Below are 23,206 nucleotides of genomic sequence, written 5' to 3'. Positions count from 1 at the left end.
TTCCTGCGTTTTCAGGAGCGCCTGATGAATGGCCAATTTTCATCAGTTCATACGAGAATTCAAATGCAGCGTGTGGATTCTCTGATGTGGAAAATTTGATAAGGTTGTAGGAAAGTCTGAAGGGTACGGCCCTCGAGACTGTTCGAAGTAGATTGGTGCTGCCCGCAAACGTTCCGAAGGTAATGGAAACATTACGAAGAGTTTTCGGGAAACCAGAAATTTTGATCCGTTCGTTAATTTCGAAAGTACGGGGATCCACTAAAACCAGAACGTCTTGATACTGTCATCAGGTTTGGTATGGCAGTACAACAATTGTGTGACCATCTGGAGGCTGCCAAACAACGAGAACATCTATGCAATCCCGTTTTACTCCAAGAAATGGTAGATAAACTTCCCGCTAGTTTCAAGCTGAAGCTACGTTTCAAGAGAGCCTTCTGTCCAGTGCCAATGCGGACTTTTGGAAATTTCATGGAGCAATTGGTTGAAGATGCAAGCGAGGTGACATTCTTAAATCAAACGGATTCGAACAAATTTGAGAGGAACCAAACAAAGGAAAAAGGATTTGTGCACACTCATAAGGCTGCGGTGATTCTGGATCGGAGTACGCACGAAAACTTGATTGTACGATGACTGACAAAGAGAAACAAACAGTTTTGCTCGATAGAAGCTGGCGAATTCGATCGAAGCAAGTGGGAAGCAATGTAACCACACCAATACAACTCAATGTGGTTGTTTACTTTCACTATTGCATACAATTCGTACGACCACTATTCTGCATCCAGTGTCACCGCCGCCTAATGGTACGCAGATGGAACCAGGAGGCAGATCAAAACTAGATTCTTCGACCGTGAAGGACGACAAACCATGTGCGATATGCTCCAAGCCGGGGCATCGTGCGCGTAACTGCGAGGAGTTTAGGGAACTGTCTCTCCCGCAACGTCTTCGATTGGTGGACACCCGGAATCTTTGTGCCTTGTGCCTCTACAATCGCGGGAACATACGATGTCGGAACAAGTTTCAGTGCAATGTATCCGGTTGTAACGGCAAACATCATCCCCTATTGCATCGATCTGATAGCGCGGATGAATCTAGCTGCATGGTGCACCATAGGATATCGACGCCTTTCGTTACATTTCGTGTCATTCCAGTCTCACTGATTAACGGAACCAAGCGCGTCGATACGTACGCATTTCTCGATGAAGGTTCATCCAAAACGTTGTTGGAAAAGGACGTGGCGATGAAGCTGGGACTTAAAGGAACAGTAAGGCCTCTAGATTTGAAGTGGACATCGGGGGTGACTCGAACCGAGAAGACATCGATGATGGTTAATTTGACCGTAGCCGGAAAAGGGTTGTCTGAACAGTATTCATTGAAAGATGTGCACACTATCGAACATTTGGATTTGCCAAGACAGAGTACGAACTTCGGAGAGGTGGTTCGTGAGTTCCAACATTTGCAAGGTTTGATCGTTGCTGATTTAAAAAATGCTGAACCGGCGATATTGATCGGGTTGGATAACATGGACCTAATGGCACCTATTGAATTGAGAATCGAAAAGCAGGCGAACCAGTTGGATTGCGTTGCAAACTCGGGTGGATGATTTCCGGACGAGGGTGCAGCGCAGCCAGCGAGGAGTATTGCGGCATACATCGGTGTGACGAAGTGATGGATCAAGTGTTGGTAAAATACTTTACAACGGAAGAAGCCGGGATTAATTGTGCATATCGGGTTGAATCTGATGAGGACCAAAGGGCTCAATTCAAGATAGAACTGAATTTGCGAGAGAAGGTGAGGCATGCATTCGAGGACTTCATCGAGAAGGGGTACACTCACGAAGCAACATCAGAGGAGATCTCCAAAGTAGAACCGGGCAAACCGTGGGATTTACCATTGAATGGGGTAACCAACACCAAGAAACCGCCAAGAATTCGACTGACGTTAGGTGCAGCGGCGAAGGCAGGGGGGATATCTCTCAATTACATGCTGCGCAAGGGCCCGGACATAGTGGTTTCATTGAGTGATGAACGTGAAATGAACGACGACATCTTCATGACAACAATGGCCGAAATAGAACATATAATAAATTCTCGCCCGCTGACATACTCCGGAACAGATAACAAAGAACTGGAAACGATCACAACAAAATATTTCTTCCATGGAAACTCATCTGGACAACATCACCCATTCCATGTATCAATTACGCTGGCGGAAGAACTGAGAAGTAGTTACAAGCGAATGCAAGTACTAGTCAAAGAGTTCTGGGACTGTTGGTGCAAAGAATACTCTGCAACACTGAACCAATGTAGTAGGTGGTACGAGGATAGTCGGACACTGGGAGTAAGATACTTGTCATTAATGATGGATGATGGTAAAGCAGGTACAATTATCAGGGGCATCGTAGACGAAGTATTCATCGGACAGGATGGTCGTGTTCGTCAAGCCTTGACTAGACTGACTAATGGATGCTTTCGAAAACCTGTGGCTAAACTAGCGGTTCTGGAGTTAGGAGATAAACCTGTTGACTGTACGAAAGAGTAATACGACCAGGGTTTATGGGCTGGGGAATGTTGGAACCGCGAAATATCTAGTAGACTGTAGAGAATTCCGTTGTTCAACAATTACGAGTCTAGGTAGGCGGAATGAAAAACGTCAATTATTCAAGTGATTTTCGGGCTGTTGAATACACGCGTAGTTCCAAGAATTTCTAGAACTCTTCCCATTGATGTCTTGAAGTGAAGGCGACAGGCGTATAGTCCCAAAGGCAATTTAAATCCGTGCCGGAGAAGAGAAAATAAGACTTAGTAATAAAACTAAAAATGTAAGCATTTGTTAATAATTTATGAAAATTTACTATAAAATAAATATGTTTTAGCTTTGAGCGCATTAGAGAAAATCCGCTACAGTGAAGTTTTACTCGGCCATTGCAGTTCGAACATCCTGTGAGAAGCTAATATTATCTTTAACTAGTCGTCAACTAGTTCAAACTAGTCGAAATGTCGCAGCATTTGACTGCTATTTACAATAGGATTTTTTATCACAATAAGCGAAAATGCGAAAGTGGTGAAAAAAACCTGTACTATCTGTTGCAGAACGTGTTGTGTGGCACAGAGAACGGAAGCTAGGAGAAACAGTTTCATTTACGTCTGAAACTGCTGGTCCATCATCCACCGTGCTACACTTGGATGCTCAAGCGGGAAATTCGAACATTCTGGACAAATCTAACCACTTCAATTGTTACAACCCGTTTTAGGGATATCAGTACATATAACAAACAGGGCAAAATAACAGTTTTATGATCAATGAAAAAAATACATTAAAAAAAACTTCTGTCAAACTTCTGTGCTTCTAGGTCTTTCTAATTTTTTTTTGCATGTCTTTTTTCTTTCAGATTTTGAGATTTCCAATGTGGACTTTGTACAAGGATCCGCACTCAGGAAGAAATCGGACACCAGGATACTCGAATTTTAAATTTGAGATTTTCCTAGATTTTAAGACCGAAGCGGCTGCCCCACGCTTGTGTATATGATATAACTGGAGAAAACCTAGAACATGATGAATCACGCACATAATCATACATGAGTCCGTTTTATTCTGGAGGTATTTCCCGGTGATCTTCTGAGGTTCCTCATGGATCCTCCACCGTCGGGTATAACAAAATCCAAAAATCAGAAAGCAAGCGATTTTCGCTCGTGTTGTAGAGGTGTTTCTCGGAGACTTAAGATTTATCATGGATCGTTCGTCGTATTCCAAAAACTAGAAGGTGGCGACGTAAAAAAAAAAATCACGAAATATACTATAAGTCATATTATATGTAGAGGTTTTTCTCGGTGACCCTCTCAGGTTTCTCCTGGGTGCTTCGTCTTTGGATATAAAAATATTTCAAAAATTGGAAAGCATAGAAATATTTTCGGATCGATTTATGGTAGAGGTGTTAAATTCTTCACTTGGTTTGCAATTTTGATGTGAAAGGTGAAAAAATGCTGGCTAAATTTGCCGTCTAATGGTATGTATTATAACATATATCGTAAGCAGTGTTGGCACATTTTAATCTGTACCATCCGAAAACAAACAATATTTTTTATATTTCCTTATTTTGTAACCGTCAGTCCCCAGTGATTAACGTTTTTCTAACGAAAAGTTCTACGTCAGTCCCTAGGGACCGAAACGGGACCCAACGTGTTGAACATTATATTATTGCAGCCATTTCTGCCTAAAAAACTGTTGCCCAGTTTTCCATAGCTACAAAGGTCTTTGTAGGTCTTGTAGGTTTGTAGGTGTAGGTCTACCATACACTCCGGCAGCTGTTCCGTCAGTGTAGAACATGATTGAATCATTACGAACACTGGGACCACCTTCATCCCATTCTGAACGAGAAGGTTCATACAGTGTATGGATGGACGTAATTGATCCTGTTACATCCTATCACTGTTCATCTCTGAGGATGGTCCTACGGGTAAGAGATTCAGGGTACTCGTATTACCAGTTTTGTCTAGTACTTGTTTTCCATTGATCACACAAGGGAATTTTTCTTTTGCCGTTGATCATTTACGGGGCTCTGGAAACTGTCGAAGTTTAACTTGGGTTTATTTTGTAGTTTACGTTGATTTTTTTTTTATTAATTCGTTTATTTTTACAGGCTCAGTTACTTAAGTTTAAAGGAGCCGAATTCTTAAATATATTTTTAAAACTATATATATATAAACAATTTTCTTACATCTATGGTTAGTAAGGTGGAAAACCGATTACTCGCGGTGTACTCGAGTTTAGAAGGGTGACATATTTTTAGGAGAAGGAAATTGTAACAATGTTGATGAGCACTCAATTCTTAAATCTATTCGTATATCTATAGTTTATTTACATTTCAACTTATTCTACTATTTTTAACAAGGGGAAGGGGATTACCCGCAAAGGAAGGAAAGGAGGGTATAAGGATGTAGGGACAATCACACATGAAGATCTATAGCTTTAAGGAAAACATATATATGGGACATGTAATCAAGGTCTAACCGAGCCAACACATCTCTCACCGGCACATTGGGCTGCCTTCCTCTAGCCCGAAGGGAGTTCTCTAAATTCGATCTGGCAACAAGATACACCTCACACGACCAAACAACGTGTTCGATGTCGTGATAACCTTGGCCACAAACGCAGAGATTGCTGTTGGCAAGATTGAAACGGAAGAGTAGTGCATCTAACGAACAGTGATTGGACATGAGTCGGGAGAAGGTGCGAATAAAGTCCCGACTCAAGTCCAGACTTTTGAACCACGGTTTGAGGCTAACCTTTGGGATAATCGAGTGAAACCACTGGCCCAATTCATCTTCATTCCACTTGCGTTGCCAGTTGGCGATGGTATTTTTGCGGACTAAAGAATAAAATTCATTGAAGGCGATTTGACGCTGATATATATCGCCTTCAATTGCACCTACCTTTGCCAATGAGTCAGCCCTCTCATTACCCGGAATTGAGCAATGTGAAGGGACCCAGACAAAGGTAATGACATAACAGCGTCTGGATAAAGCACTCAAAATTTCTCGTATTCTCTCAAGGAAGTACGGCGAGTGCTTTTCCGGCCTCACTGAACGGATAGCTTCGACAGAGCTAAGACTATCCGTTACAATGTAATAGTGTTCAACAGGTCGTGAGGCGACGCTGTCCAGCGCCCAGTGTATTGCTGCCAATTCAGCAATATACACTGAGCAAGGATTCTGAAGACTGTGTGAGGTGCTAAAAAATACGTTGAGCAATCCAAATCCTGTGGACTCATTCATAGAGGACCCATCAGTAAAGTACATATTATCACAATTGATACGCCCATACTTTGCATTGAAGATCGTAGGAACGAACCCCAATCTAAGATAATCTGGATTTTCATGGATTTTCTCCTTCATGAACAGATCGAAATGTACAGAGGAATTGATGTAGTCAGGAAAATAAACACGGTTGGGAATATACGAAGAATGAACAACCTGCATAGAGGTGAATTCATGATATAAACTCATGAATCCAGAATGAAAATTTAGCTCGATCAATTGCTCAAAATTTCCGATCACCAATGGATTCATAACCTTAAACCGGATGAGGAACCGAAGAGATAATAAATTGAAGCGATCTTTTAGTGGGAGTACGCCTGCCAAAACCTCGAGACTCATGGTTTGCGTTGAGGGCATACATCCCAACGCAATACGGAGACAAAGATACTGAATTCGCTCGAGTTTAATGAGGTGTGTTTTGGCAGCTGATTGAAAACAGAAACTGCCATACTCCATCACTGAGAGAATAGTTGTTCGATACAACATTATAAGATCTTCTGGATGGGCTCCCCACCAGGTGCCGGTAATTGTACGGAGAAAGTTTATTCTTTGTTGGCATTTTTTACTCAGATACCTAATATGGGCCCCCCAAGTACATTTGGAGTCGAACCAGACCCCAAGATACTTGAATGACATAGCATGAGTGATCGGTTTACCCAAAAATTGAAGCTTTGGTTTTGCTGGTCTATGCTTCCTAGAAAAAACCACCATCTCTGTTTTCTCCGTGGAGAATTCGATCCCTAGCCCAATGGCCCAGGTTGAAAAATTGTTCAAAGTATCTTGTAAGGGTCCTTGCAGGTCGGATTCGTTTGATCCTACGACAGACACCACTCCATCATCTGCAAGTTGTCTTAGGCTGCAATTTTGTGTAAGGCAATTGTCAATGTCGCTTACGTAGAAGTTGTACAAAAGGGGGCTTAAACATGAGCCCTGGGGGAGGCCCATGTAGGAGACCCGATTTACTGTCGAATCCCCGTGAGAAAAGTTCAACTGTTTCTCACAAAGCAAGTTATATAACATATTATTCAACAGAGGCGGCAGACCCCGAGAGTGTAATTTGTCTGACAAAACCTCTATTGAAACAGAATCAAAGGCCCCCTTTATGTCCAAGAATACTGAAGCCATTTGTTTTTTTCCGGCGTAAGCCATTTGAATTTCTGAAGAAAGCAACGCAAGACAATCATTCGTCCCCTTGCCCCTGCGGAACCCATATTGTGTATCTGAGAGTAGGCCATTCGTTTCAACCCATCGATCAAGGCGAAACAAGATCATTTTCTCCAACAATTTCCGTATACAAGACAGCATTGCTATTGGGCGGTACGAATTGAAGTCGGACGCGGGTTTTCCGGGTTTTTGAATAGCTATAACTCGTACTTGTCTCCAATCATCTGGAACAATATTATTCTCCAGAAACCGATTGAATAAATTCAACAAGCAATGTTTCGCCACATCAGGGAGATTTTTCAGCAAGTTGAACTTAATTCTATCCGATCCCGGAGCAGAATTGTTACATGAAAGGAGAGCAAGAGAGAATTCTACCATCGAAAACTCGGAATCAAGATCGCACCTATCTTGTTGTATATCTCGAACCATTTTTTGCACAGGAGCGGAATCAGGACAAACCTTCCGTGCAAAATTAAAAATCCATCGATGTGAATATTCTTCGCTTTAATTCGTTGAAGAGCGATTTCTCATGTTTCGAGCCACTTTCCATAATTTTTTCATTGACGTTTCTCGTGACAAACCTCCCACGAAATATCGCCAATAAGCACGTTTTTTCCCTTTGGTCAAGTTTTTAAATTGATTTTCAAGGTCCAAATACGTCTGAAAATTTTCAGGGGTTCCATGTTTCCGAAAAGCTTTAAATGCATTCGATTTTTCTACATAAAGCTTGGAACATATGCTATCCCACCATAGATTGGGAGGCCTTCGACGAATAGTGGAACCTGGGATGGGTTTCGTTTGAGCGCGAACCGCGCTGTCATAGATCAAACGAGAAAGGAAGTTATACTCCTCCAATGGAGGTAAACCATCTCTGGAATTGATGGCTAGAGCAATCGCGTCCGTATGTTTTTTCCAGTCAATGTGTCTTGTGAGGTCATATGCCATGTTTATAGATTCAGAAGAATTCGACCCAATGGTGATGGAAATTTTGATTGGCAAGTGATCACTACCGTTGGGGTCCTGGAGTACATTCCACTTGCAATCTAACGATAGTGAATTCGAGCAAAGCGAGAGGTCAAGAGCACTTGGGTTAGCAGGAGGTTTAGGCACACGTGTTGTTTCCCCAGTGTTCAAAACGGTCATATTGAAGTTGTTACAAAGGTCATATATCAACAATGAACGATTGTCGTCGTACTGTTCCCCCCAGGCAGTTCCATGAGAGTTGAAGTCTCCCAAGATCAATCGTGGCTCAGGAAGGAGTGAGCACATGTCATCAAGTTGTTTGCGGCTAACCGCAGCTCTCGGAGGCAAATACAAGCTGACAATACAGAGGTCTTTGCCTGTGATGTTTGCATGACAAGCAACAGCTTCGATCCCTCCAATAGGTGGAAGGTCAATTCGAAAAAATGAGTGGCACTTATTGATCCCCAATAGTACCCCTCCGTATCTGTCATCGCGGTCCAAGCGTATAATATTAAAATCGTGGAAAGAGATATCATCTCGCGAAGAAAGCCAAGTTTCGGACAGAGCAAAAACATCACAATTGAAGTTATGAATTAAAAATTTGAATGTATCCAATTTAGGGATAAGACTATGACAATTCCACTGAAAAACAGTGATATCTCCGACCTCTCTATCTAAATTAGACATCAAGAGAGATAATCATTGCAACGAGGGGCCATGTTTGCATCAATTGCTGTAAAATTGTCTTTAATACTGGAAGCATTGAGATGACAAGGGTTCTGATGGAGTCGGAAAGGGAGAAAAGACGAGGACGAGGATTGGGTTGGATCGGAAACATCAGAAGGGGGAAGCGAAATCGATGATGGGAGAGGGGGAGTGGAAGTAACAGTGGGTTCAGAAGGGAGGCTTGCTATTTTCTTAGAGGGGGGCTTGGAAGGATGAGCAGATTCGTCCCCAGAAGAATTATCTTCTTTTTGAGGGACTCGTTTATGTTTTTTCCCAGATCTTGAATTGGATTCATTATCGGAGATCTCCATCTCTGGAGATCCTCCACTATTCTCCATTTTACAAAAATTTGTGTCTTATTTCTAATCTATTATTGATTTTAACAATAATCTCAAAATAAAAATAACAAAACAAACAAACAAAAAATTATGATGATAATATTAAGCAATGAACATATGAGTTGAACAATAATATTAATATTAAATATGTGTACCTTAATATAAAAGTTGTTCCGATACTGCGCTCTACTGCCCTAACCAGGGAGAGACAGAGGCTACGCGCTATGGATCAACACAATAGTGCAAGAATAGCTCACACGGTCACGTGATGATAATTCCCGTTAACGACAGCCACACGATGGCGATCCCGTTATGCCGATGTTCAACAGCCGCCAAGGGCTGCAAGCTGCAAGAGCGCTGCTTCCTTTGTTCCACTTCACAAAAGGTCAATTCGAAAGCGGACAGCAATGACCTTCACTCGTACACTATACTAGAGGTGTGCAAATCAGCTCATCATGATGAACAGCTCTGATCATATCAGCTCATCTAAATGAGCTGTTCTTTATGAACAGCTCTTCAGCTCAGTTGTCAGTGCCGACTTTCAATTTGGGTCCCAAACTCGATAGCCACGAAGCCAGTTTGAAAATGTTAAAATTCAAATGAAATTTTTCACACCATATTATTAATTACTTGAAACACGTATTCCAGACTATTATTTACAACAGACTCGGCGAGTACAACATTTCCGACATTTTTACTGAGGCTTTACATTACAATAGAAAGTTTTCTTCAAAAAAAAAAAAAAAAATCTTATGAGATTTTTGCACCGCCTGCAAACAAAGTGTTTTTCATTGCAATAGAATACTCATTTGATACACAGAAGTTAATTTTCATTAATAATTTGAATTCTAAAAACGTGTTCATTCTGCCTGAGAGCCAATTATTATTTTTGGCGCCCCCTAAACTGGTAAACAAAGCTCAATGCCGTCAACGCGAATATAACAGTTGAAAAGACGAGGGACAAATGAAACTAAACTGATGTCTTAACACGAAGAGCGAGAGACGGTCAGTTCATTTGAATCTTACAGCTCACACACTCTCTTCAATTCTACAGCTCTTTTCTCTCCTTCATCATCATCAAAGTGAGCTGAAGAGCTGTTTGTTTTTTTTTGCGAGCTGTTCCGCGTCAACTCACTTCAAAGAGTCGATTCTTCGGAACAGCTCATGAGCGGATGGCACATCTCTACACTATACCAATCGCAAAATAGTAAAAGTGGCAACGCACAATAACGACACTGAACTTCACTCGTCAAGAGATGGATAGCGAATGATGTTTACGTTGATGATCATGAACATTTGTCAAGCCGCTCATACTGTTTGTTGATAAGAGTTTACTTTCGTTTTGACACGATTGTACGAAGTTTATTAAATTTCAGGCCTGATTTGTCACAACTAGCTTCGACGTAGAAGTAGTATGTAGTCGATCCAGTAGAGGGCCGTTAAATCGATCAATCAAGACTTTATGAAGCCTCAGTTATGCGATATGTCAATGCAAAACCAGAAGTTCCTTCAGTGTGCGTTTCAAGTATGATGAGAAAATCCTTCCAAAATTTGAAAATCAAGCAAGTGCGATATGGTTTGGTTGTAGAAAGCTTCGTTTTCATATATGGGGAGCCGTTCCAGTTGAAATAAATCATAGGAAGAAGTAAACCTTTGAAGAGAACCTTTATGAGGCCATTGGTAATTGCACCTCGATCGGTGTTTCCGGGTGTTCAGGCCTCCTCTATACAATCATGTGGTTCCAAAACCCAAATAACCGACGCACCTAGGAATGCGTTTTACGTCGCCACAGGCTCTACCAAATACAACTCCAGCTTCTGCTGGATGGACGGAAACTATTTAGTTTCATTTATACACCCAGGTTTTTTTACGCGGGGAATACGTGTCTCGTAAAAAAACGCGTTAATTGTAAAATTCGCGTAAAAAAACCGCGGTAATTCGAAAATCCGCGTTAATTGGAAAAGTCCGCGTAAAAAAAACATGTCACCTAATGATAGATATCAAATGGGACTATCCTCACGTAAAACGGAAGTAAAAAGTTAAGTGTTTCTCGCTTCCGAAAATCCGTAGTTTTTTCCTTCAATTTCGTTGGTTACAGGTAGCTATAATTCGGTTTTCTTCACGAATGAGGTCATCTGCTGTTGCTAGAAGATTCCCTTGTGATTTGTACACTCTACTGCCGATGCACATGCAGTACCACTGTTCGAACGTCCAGAGCTAAGAAGATGGAAAGACGTTCACGAATCGCTGCCCATAAAAACCCCGTCCCATTGTACCGCCCGGTGAGCATCCCGTTACCCAACACCTAAAATCCGCGTAAGAATTGAGATAAGGTGCGGTACTAATTTTGTTCATAAGCGCTAAGCTCCGTTACAAGCACTAATTACCGTAGTATGCTCTGAGGGAGTATAATAGAGAAATGTGAACTGAGGGAGAGATGTGATATTGTACTGATATTTCTTTACGCGGGTACCGTTTAAAAAAACCGCGTTAATTGCAAAATCCGCGAAAACACCAGCGCAAAGAAAAACGCGTAAAAAAAACCTGGGTGTATTTACATGCGTCTTCCCAGAAAAAAATGTTCATCAGTCAGTCAAAACAATCACTAAGTTTTATTTTCATTTTGTTGAATCTCTTTTGAATCCGTAGTTGTTCTGGTATGACAAATGGTACCTAGAACGTAGTTTCAGAAGAACAGCTTTTTCGTTGTAGCTGCAGCTTTCGATTTCCCCCTCAATCCAGACTCCCCGACATTCGATAAACATTCGCTTCAATCACATTTCAAATGACGCCAAATGACCATATTCCACAATTTTGGCAACTTCGCGTACAGGAGCTTGGTTTTCTGCGTTGTGCAATTTTTAAAAACTGGAGAGTAAACTTATCCATCAACCATGTTGAGGGAGTGCGTTACGAAAAGATAGATTATTCACAGTAGACAAAAAAAAGTTTCTGAAGGGATGATCGCGAATAGCGAGTGAAGTGATAGCGCTGTGATTCTACCACTAAAATCCTGATTCGTTCTTATCTACGCAACACGTAGTTTCGTTTGAAACTTTAGCTGAGAAGTTCCCTTTATAGTGAAAGTGGAGTTTTGTTGATTCACGAGTGATATGAGCGGAAAAGTCATATGACACAATATTGACTCCGAACAAATCATCTGCTGCATACCCGCCATCCTGCTATTCATCGCCGGAGTGCTCACTTATTCATCTATCAATCAAACTGTTACGTTCACCTAATGTTCACTCGATCTGGAAATACTAAGGTACCACTCAAACAGACATTGCAACCAATGGGTAAAAATAAACCTACAATACTGATGTCTACATCCGTGTCTGCCGATGGAAACGCTTTGAAACGCTCCAGAGATGATCTCGATAAAGCTAATGATCATGTGGACACGTTTGACGAACTTCTAAGTCGAATGCGCCAAATGTTTGATGATACTAATACGAAGATAGAAGTCAACATCGAGAGCAGTAAGCGTGAGCTACAGGCGGAGATCGGAATATTGCGAGAGGAAGTACAACAAATCAAAACAGAGTTTTCTTCCGAAGTTAGGCGGTTGAATGACTGTGTCTCTACGATAAGAGATGATGTGCTGGTCAATAAGGAACATATCTTTGTAGTGGAGAGGCGAAACGATTTGTTACTATCTGGTGTTCCCTTCCAACCGACAGAGAATCTACTGGATTACTTCGTGAAAATTGCATATACTCTTGGATATTGTGAAGAAAACGTTCCACAAATTTATGCGAAACGTCTTGCTAGAACTCCGATAGCTGTTGGCGCCACACCCCACATCGTTTTGCAATTTGGTTTCAAATCCGCTCGAGATGATTTTTACAACCGGTATCTATCTTCACGCAACCTTTCTCTGTCGCATCTGGGTTTTGATGTCAACAAGAGGATTTATCTCAACGAAAATTTGACCGAGGAGGCCCGCCGTATCAAAACACTGGCTGTTAAACTCAAGAAAGCTGGTAAGCTGTTTTCCGTTTACACACGAGATGGAGTGATTCACGTGAAGTCTACTGCGGATGCTGCTGTACAGCGAATAAACTTTGTAGATCAATTAGCGGACCAATATACCTTTCCTTGTTGCATCATACTTCCTTCCACATATTTCCGTGTATCATCTCCTGCGATATCCTTTGATTAGTCCGCTCCTGAAAGTAAATTTTCAAACCTTTCCGAAAAGTTTTTGTTTGCTCCTCCCGATTCTTTCCGTGATTCCATTCCTTATATTTTTCCATGATTTATTCCTTCCTAAAAGTAATGCTGCTCGACGTCTAAATCCCGTTCTTACCTGCTGCTGCTGCTGTTGCTGTTTTTGCTGCTGTTGTTGCTGTTTCGCGTCTTCGTCTTTGCTGCTGTCGTTATGACTACTGCTAGTGGAACCGCAATTGTAATGAATTTATTTAATGCTACTACTCCATGAATGAATGTAATGTCTCACTAGATCAAGTAGAATCACAAGTTATAATGAAACCAGTGATTCGTTAGGAATGCGTTACTATAGTTTATTTGATAGTTTACATATGAATCTTCACTCAATATTTGATTTCTTTGCTGATTTTCTCTTGTGGGACTGGGTCATGCTGTTTCGTTGTTGTTCGCTGTATACTCTGCTTCCTGATGTCGGTCGATGACGTCAATGCTCCCGCAAATGGTAGTATTGCTTGTATACCGAAAGTGGTTATGAATTGTGCTTTACGTTCTGATAGTCTGAATATTTGCCACATTAACGTCCAAAGTTTGTGCGCATGCAATTTAAGTAAATTTAATGAGTTAAAGTTTATTATACAAGACAGTAAATTGGACAAAATTTGTATTTCCGAAACCTGGCTTTCCGATAGCGTGTCTGATAACGTGATTGCTATTGAAGGTTTTAAGTTGATTAGGAATGATCGTTTATATAGTCAAGGCGGTGGAATCTGTGTTTATTATAGGAAATGTCTAAATGTAAAAGTGTTATCACATTCTAATTTTCATAGTGGCTTTGAAATCGTTGATAGAACCGAATTTTTGTTCCTTCAAGTTCAGCATAACACATCTAAATTTTTACTATGCGTTGTCTACAATCCTCCACGTAATGATTGTTCCGAAATTCTATATAATCAGCTAAATGATTTATCACTGTATTATACAGATATTCTCGTGGTTGGAGATTTCAATACTGACTTACGAAACTCTACAACTCATTCGGTTGGGTTAGATAACACTTTGAATGCTTTAGGTTTAAATTGTGTCAGTTATGAACCAACACACTTTTACCCTGGGGGATCCTCACTGTTTGACCTGATGTTAACCAATAATACTGATTTCATCTTAAATTTTAACCAGGTATCTGCACCTGGGTTCTCGAAACATGACATTATTTTTTCGTCGATAAATATCTCTCGTAGTGGTACTGCGAACTAGTTACAGTATTATAGAGATTATAATAATATTGACTGGAATGGACTATGTCATGCTTCTGAATCCATCGATTGGTCTTTATTATATTCTGTTTCCAACCCCAATGTAGCACTCGATTTTCTCAATCAACGGATTATTGAACTGTATGATTCATATGTACCTTTCAAAGTGTTCAAACCAAAGAAAAGTCCTTGGTTTAATAATGAGATTCAAATTGCCATGATTGAACGAAATGTTGCTTATGGATTATGGATTTCTACCAGAAATCCTTCAAATTACAATCAATATAAACGTTTGCGTAATAAAGTAACTCAATTGATCAACACTGCTAAGGCGAATTACTTGTCTTCTCAAATAAACGCCTCGAACTCAAGTAAAGAGCTTTGGGAAAAACTAAAACATTTGAATGCTGTAAAATCGGCTTCTAATAATGAACAGTTGGGATACTCCAGTGATGAAATCAATGATTACTTTGGATCAAACTTCATTACAGATGATGATCGCATTCATGTAACTTCTGCTAATGAAAATGGATTCAAATTTTGTGATATAGCAGAACACGATGTTGTATCTGCCATAAGCTCTATTAAATCTAATTCGGTGGTATGGATGAAATTGCTCTTCGTTTCGTTAAACTTATTTTGCCACTAGTTGCTTCGAAAATTTGTTTTGTTTTTAATTTATGTGTGAGATCTTCTAAGTTTCCACGAGCATGGAATGCTGCTAAGATGTTACCAATCAAAAAGAAACAGCGTAATTCAGATTTGTCTAATTTGCGACCAATTAGCATTTTATGTGGATTGTCGAAAGCTTTTGAAAAAATTCTCAAAAATCAAATTCAAAACTTCATACACACGTACCAGCTACTCAATGAGTTTCAATCAGGCTTTCGGCCTGGACACAGTACAACTACTGCTTTACTTAAAGTACATGATGATGTCAGTAAGATAATTGATAAAAAGGGGGTGGCACTTCTTTTATTGATAGACTTCTCAAAAGCATTTGATCGTGTATCACACTGTAAATTGTTACGAAAATTGTCAGAACAATTTTTTTTTCTCTAACTGTTCGTTTCGCCTTATACAATCATATTTGTCTAACCGATCTCAAGTTGTTTCAGTAGATGGAATTAATTCTCAACCTATCAATATAGTATCAGGAGATCCACAGGGTTCCATCCTGGGCCCGTTACTGTTTTCTTTATACATTAACGATTTACCTTCAATACTGAAATTCTGCAAAATTCACATGTTCGCTGATGATGTACAAATATATATAGCTTCTATCAATATTCCTATTGAAGAGATGGCAAACCTTTTGAATAATGACTTGAAGGGAGTTTATAGTTGGTCTCTCCAAAACCTGTTGCCTATAAACGTAGATAAAACTAAGGTGATGTTTATTTCAAGGACTAGAAATCGTACCTTGTTACCCGATGTTATCCTTGGTCAAAACGTTGTTGAATACGTTGATAAGTATACCAACCTTGGTTTCATTTTAACTTCCAATCTTGATTGGGACTGTCAACTATTTACTATGTGTTCGAAGGTATACAATGTTCTTCGGCATCTGCGACTAACATCCAGTATGGTTAAAGCCGAAGTAAAAGTTAAGTTATTTAAATCTTTAATTCTACCTCATTTCCTGTATGGCGCAGAGTTCCTCTTGAATGCATCAGCTAGAGCTTTGAATAAACTACGTATTGCTTTAAACAGCTGCGTTCGTTATGTATTCAACCTTAATAGATATTCTCATGTTAGTCACCTTCAAAAGCAATTACTCGGGTGCCCATTTAATGAATTTATTAAGCTACGTGTATGTTTGACTATATTTAAAGTAATCCATTTCCCATCTCCTAAATATTTAAAAGATAACCTACAACCGTTTAGAAGTTCGCGGATGAGAAATTTCGTAATTCCACAGTACAGTACATCACATTACGGCAATACTTTATTTGTGCGGGGCATTGCTCTTTGGAATCTACTCCCAAATGACATTAAAAATAAAAATATTTTCAGTGTATTTCGGCGAGATTGTGTGGCTTGGTTCAGCAGGGGAAATCAGCAAAACTTTTGATTTTCTTTTTTTTTTTAGTTGTTAAGTTAAGATTAGTTAATAGATAATGTAGCTCTTTGATTATGAATTTTAATGGAAATGAAATAGGATCTGGTTGTGGTAAATTAAAAGGTTTCACCTTACTCTACAACAATTACAATAAATAAATAAATAAATAAATAGACGCCAATTGTATCTTAGCATCGTAAATTTATTATGATTTTTAATGAATTACGAAAATAATTATAAGAGAAATTCACTCCTATTCCGCTTGCAATCAGGGCCAAAAAAATAAGATGCATTACGTAGCAATTTTCTGCTACAAACAACCCTTCAACTTCATCGCTTGAAACAATTTATTATGCTAAGTGAGACCATCGTCCATTTTGTTCACTGCGCTCAATCAATTCAAGCATGTCTGTCCGAAAGCTGAATTTCGCAATGGAAAAGCCGCACCGCCCGGCCACGAGTTTTGTGTGCTTTTCGAGAGCGCATCAGGACACATACAATCTATTCAGATAAACCACTCCAGCCAGGGTACGAAGTCTAATTTAATCAAGCTCTATTAACTGAACATAACTTTTCGAGCTTTCGTTTTGTTCGCCCCACGTTTCTCTCTCTCTGTATAGTGAGTGCACTGAAAAATTTGCCAAACGATGCGACGAAAGTAAAGTCTGCGGGGCGTATCGAGTTTTTGAAAAGCGACAGCGAAGAGACGTCTTCATCGGAAAAAACTCAATTAACCTACATTCCGCTGTAATTTTCTTTAATCTGCAAAAGTTTGTCGTATCCTTTTTCCCCCGCTCCGTCTATGTGTCTTTTCTGCATTAGAGACCGAAATTCAGTCCTCTTACATTTTCGGTATGGCGTCCGCTGGGGTTGTGAGCTCTGTGAGTGAATAATGGGATTTTTTGAGGAATCTGGTTGAATGTCATCCCCACTGGAATACAATGTCGGGTTTTCCGTGCACCCACTCTCGAGAACTTTCCAACTAATTCATTTCGGTTTTACTTTTTTTTTTCTCGCTCCACTTTGCCATGCCATGCACAGCATGTCATCTTTTATGTATGAGAACATTAATTACACTCGGGAAAAATGAGTGCTGGGGCCGCCTCGGATGCAAAACGAACCGATTTGTGGTGGCTAGTGGCGGCGGCTGAACAGTTTGTTTCTCAGCGCTTCGAACTGGCAAACTGGGAAATGAGGGCGATGGAAAAGCGTAACACTAAAATTAACCAGTCACTCTGATGGACGGTAAACTTCCCGCTTTAAGCGAATAGATCGAAATACAAAGGAAATAACAAATTTCCTTTTCAGAAGACTGTTTGCTGTGGTGAGATTATCAAGAGTATCGAGATATTTTACCACACTTAAAAAATACTACAAAATATGTAAGCTCAAATGCTGGTAAACCTTCCAAGCTTCACTGGGAACCGAGTGTGTGTATGTGTGTGTGAGTATATTTATGCACACAAATTTGCCAAAGTCGTCCGGAGAGGAACGAGAAATAGTTGCACTAATTATCTCCGAACAATTGTTGTATCAGACGGAAATAAGTGGTAAATTATCATGTCCGGAAGTTTGCCGCTGTTGCTGTTGTTGCCGTTGCCATTTGCCAGTGTTTAGTGAAATGAGGAATGTATTTGGCGAGCGGATGCTTTGGGTTGCACCGAAGCCACTTCAAAAACTTCTGCCTGGCAAGCAACGGGTGTTCTGGGATTGTAGAGCTGGCGTTGGGTCGGGTTGAGTTCTGGCGATTGTATCACTGCCAATTAAATTTCAATTAGGTTGCTTGGAACAGTGAGTGTGTTGTGCGATAGGGTTATTAACAAATGAACTGGTCCAGGCTTTAAGGTGAGTCAACTGAATATTATCCGTATCTGAGGTTTGTATTTTATTTTAATACCAACATTTTAACGATAGTAGTTAGGGCCCGAAATCTTCGAAGGTGAATCATGAAGACCGACTGTAGTCTCAGTAGCTTCGCTCCGACTAGAACTGCTTCGGCAGTCGCCGTTGACAAAAAGTGCCTTGACTGGAAAATGGATTTACTAGTGTTGACTAGCGAGGATGAGTGGTGAACTAGTCCAGTCAGTGGTTATGACGCGACTAATGAATACAAATTTGCCTCTTCATTCTACTGCCTCCAATCCACACTTTCATTTCCCTTTGACACTAATTTTATACCCGTGTACGCAATCTTATTTTTACGTCCATATGAAAAGGAACGAAAGCTTAATTTCTGATGCAAAAAAAGTAGTTACTCCATCAATGGACGGTTTATTGTCTACCGGTCTAACGGTCTTTAATGTCGTAAAATCGATCAATAATTCATATAACTATTTTGATTGAAAGCGACTATTTTTAATTACTAATAGTTCGGCTGAAAAGTTCATAAGGTTGATGTCTAGATAGCGCCTCTTGCATAAATATATTTGACTGTCGCAAAGCAGCATCTTTCAATGGATACGTATCAAAATTTGACAGCAATCGGTCGATTGGTTCGTGAGTTACAGCATTGAGAGTGAGGCAACTTTTGTTATTGTGAAAAATCCAAATTTCGTGTATTAATAAAGCATTACTTTTTGATGCAAAAAATACTGTGCAAACCAAAGCAAGGCTTGACAAACGTTATCCGGACTCTGCTCCAGCAGAGTCTAAGAGCAATGTTTTATCTATACACGAAATTAGGATATTTCCATTTTTTCACAATAACAAATGTTGCTTCACTCTCAATGCTGTAACTCACGAACCATTCGACCGGTTGCTATCAAATTTTGACAAAAATTTCCTGTGCAAGTGCATCGACTGCTTGCACAGATCTGCGCGAACCATTTGGAACAGCGGCAAACTGATTCAAAACAAGTTCCAAATTAAAAACAAAAATTGCATGAATGTCAATAACAGTGCTGCTAACATAATACAGTAAATATTTCTAAACCGGTAGACCTACGGAGAGTAAAAAATTATAGGAGGTTGTGTTCAGACCCGACCGAATTGTTGACGTAGAACCACGCTGTAGTTTAATTAAAGTCGCTAGTTTATAACTACGGTTATTATTTTATAATGCTACAAAAAATTAAATAACAGTTTGGTCGCCCTGAAATGTTTTTTTATTGTATAATCATTTAACGATACTTGTTTGAAGATTCATTCTTGTGCTCGCAGAACAATACATGCTCGAGATAAGCGCAGTTGTCATCCTTAGTGGAGAAAGTTCCCAAATAATATTTAGGTGCACAACCTTAACAACTGCTTCACCATAGCGTCAGTTCTATACATTGATGCAATGTCAAAGGCGTCAACGAAGCCTTTACGATGACGGTTAACAAACAATGTTAACTGCTTGGAAGAAGGCTGAATATTTGCCTCAGCAAGATCCACTGTTCATACTGTTCTTCTTTTCCTTTGTTCATGGAGACTTTATATCTTACGATTTCCCCTTCGTTGCTTGTCGATAAGTTGCTCGTCGATAAGTTGCTCGTTATTGACATCTCTGTTCGGGAAAGCACACAAATGGACAGAACAAATGTATGAGGAAATGTGAATGCTTAGAATTTTCGTCAATTTAAACCATATACATACAATGGGATTGTAATGTATAGCATATAAGACAAATCTTAGAAAATTTCCGATTCGATTGGTATGCAAATCGTTAAAATTCGTTCGCAGCAAAAATAGTTATTAACATTACCTTTATTTCATAAAAACGTGACCTGTTTTCTGATTTGGCACCCTTAATGTAAGACGTAGTCATACGTCAAAAAAGAAAACACTGAAAAAAGACATGAAGACCAAGGAGGTTTACTTAAGGCAGAAGCCTTCAGTGATGCGCCTCTTCTGATCTAATAAAAATATACAAGGAGGTTTACAGAGGGGGAATGAGACATCAGGAAATAGTAAATTTTGTGTAATCAAAATATTCACAAACAAAACTGCAGTGATCATTAAATTCCGGCATTTTTTTCGCTCTAATTTTTTGGAAAGATTAATCAACACAAAATATTCGTTCGCTTCGATAATAATCGATTTTTGTAGTGAATATTCCATCGATAAATCGAAAAATTACCAAGCATCGCTAAGTGCACCATAAAAGCGATAAAATATTGTTTGACATAGGACTACGTCTTTCATTTCTATACTGGGGTGAAAGTTCAAAGTTTCGAAAACGAAAGCGTTACGCCGGAGAACGAGATTTTGAGCGTTAATAGCTACTAAACAACAGAATGAAATGGTTTGATAAACACTTCATTCGAAAGATAAAATGTCTACGCGTTATATGCTTGTTACATTTTGATCCAAAAACTTGTTTCAATAGCCCTAAAATTGCTTTCAAAACAGGCCATTGAAACCACACCAATCAGTATATAAGCGAGTGCCGCTCGGAAATCTACTCAGTTATGATTGCGCAACGATTGTGGTACATTCGCTGGAATGAATGGATGTTCCCCTATCACAGACTTCTAAGTCATGGAGCCTGGGGAAATTGGCATTGCAAAGTAGATGCGAGCTGCGGGTACTTTTGTACTCGCTTGCGTTTCGGCAAATCGGAATGTTTTCCTAACACAGATTTCAAAACCATGGAACCTGAGGAAATTGCAAAATGCAAAATAGATGCAAGCAGCGGGAAATTTTGTACTCGTTTGCGTTTTTGCAAATTTGAATGTTTCCCTAACACAGACTTCAAAACCACAGAGCCTGAGGAAATCGGCATTGCAAAATAGATGCAAGCAGTGGGAACTTTTATACTCGTTTAGAATGTTTCCATAACACAGATTTCAAAAATATGGTGCCTGGGGAAATTCCCATTGCAAAATAGATGCGAACTGTGGGTACTTTTGTACTCGCTTGCATTTTTGCAAACTGGAATGTGTTTTCCCAATACAGATTCCGAAATCAAAAATTTGGGAAAATCGGCATTGCAGATACAATTAAGTCGGCAATACTTTGAAAACCTTATGCATTTTAACACTCTAGAATTCGTTTAGCTAACACGGTCTACAAAAGCGGGTACAAATGCAACGCTTTGGCTTGATTAGGACTGCATTGGAAGATATCTCTTCATGTCGCCAGCTCACTGATCTTCTACGCATACTGTTTGATGATTAGACAAAATGTTAGTATCATTCATGCACTAGTTCGATGAATAATTTAATCAATACATACAAAAGATAGCTCTACGATATCGATAGCGATATCGTACCCAATGAGGAACATCCGAGGTGTGATTATTGCTAATTGAAAAAACACAAATGATCACTAAGCCGACGGCAGTCCTACGTCAACCTTGCGGTTATTTCATAGGTATAACCCATCCATTTTTAAGGGCAGAAGATACAAAGTTTGTTTAAAATCGGTTTTTTATGTACACTTTATACTTTTTAATACAATTGATTTTATATAATCTTACTTAATATTTAATTACTTTAGAAGCGCGGTGGTGTAATAAATTGTTTTTTTTATTAACGATCAAATTTCCAATCGTTGTGGCCGTCGCTTCTTACAGGTTTTGTTTATTTCGTTTATCAATAACAAAAACTAATATGTATCACACTACACCGTCCAGTATTTACAATTGTTATTTGATTGTGATTCAATTCAAAGTAATGCATCTTAGTCGTATTCAAGTGGTATTATATTGGAGGTAATTGAATTCGGAGATCATACTGAGATATTTGTGTTTCCTGTTAACATTGATTTATTATAATACGCAACCAAAATCAGAATGAACTCAAAGTATAACCGTCGTTTGCCTTTTTCAGTTTCAGTAGCTGAAACATTGAAAGGCATGAAGCTTTTTTTTACAAAAAACTATGGATGGGTTATACCTATGATATAACCGCAAGGTTGACGTAGGACTTCCGTTGACTTCGAAATCAATTGTATTTCTTCAATTAGGAATAATCCCACCTCGGATGTTCCTCATTGGGTACGATGTCACCGCTGCTTTGTGTGTATTGATTACATTATTGATTAAACAAGTGAATGAATGAAACTATTTACGAATTCAATTGCAAACAAATCCCAGTTTAAGTCAATTCAATTCCCATAATCGAGCCAAAGCGTTGCATTTATACCTGCACTTGTAGACCGTGTTAATAAAACGAATTCCGGAGTGTAAAAATGCATAGGGGCATAAAAGTATTGCCGACATGAATGTATCTGCAATGTCGATTTTCCCAACTTCTTGGTTTCAGTATCTGAATTGGGAAAACAATTTCCGGTTTGCAAAAATGCAAGCGTGTACAAAAGTGCCCATAGTTTGCATCTATTTTGGAATGCCAATTTCCACAGGCTCCATGTTTTAGAAATCTGTGTTATGGAAACATTCCGATTTGCAGAAACGCAAACGAGTACAAATGTGCCCGCTGTTTGCATCTAATTTGCTATGCCAATTTCTTTTGGCACCATGGTTTTGAAGTCTGTGTTAGGGAAACATTCCGGCTTCCAGAAACGCAAGCGAGTACAAAAGTTACCGCTGCTTGCATTATTTTGCAATGCCGATTTCCCCAGGTTTCATGGTTTTGAAGTCTGTTAGGGAAACATTCCAATTTGCAATAACGCAAACAAGTACAAAAGTTCCCGCTGCTTACATCTAATTTACTATGCCGATTTCCACAGGCTCCATGGTTTTGAAGTCTGTGATAGGGAAACATCCATCCATTCCACTTATCGTACCTCAATCGTTGCGCAATCATAGCTGAGTGGATTTCCGAGCGGCAC

The 23,206-nt window shown here is 39.6% G+C and overlaps 1 protein-coding gene across 1 annotated transcript in view; it reads right to left on the bottom strand.

Annotated features, from left to right (window-relative positions):
- LOC129778873 (chaoptin) overlaps positions 1–23,206 on the bottom strand; it is a 510,710-nt gene that overhangs the window by 38,652 nt on the left and 448,852 nt on the right. The gene's annotated exons all lie outside the window — the stretch shown is intronic.

The sequence above is a fragment of the Toxorhynchites rutilus genome, chromosome 3 (genome assembly GCF_029784135.1).
Source record: "Toxorhynchites rutilus septentrionalis strain SRP chromosome 3, ASM2978413v1, whole genome shotgun sequence".
NCBI lineage: Eukaryota > Metazoa > Arthropoda > Insecta > Diptera > Culicidae > Toxorhynchites > Toxorhynchites rutilus.
This window is presented reverse-complemented; position numbering and strand designations above follow the sequence as displayed.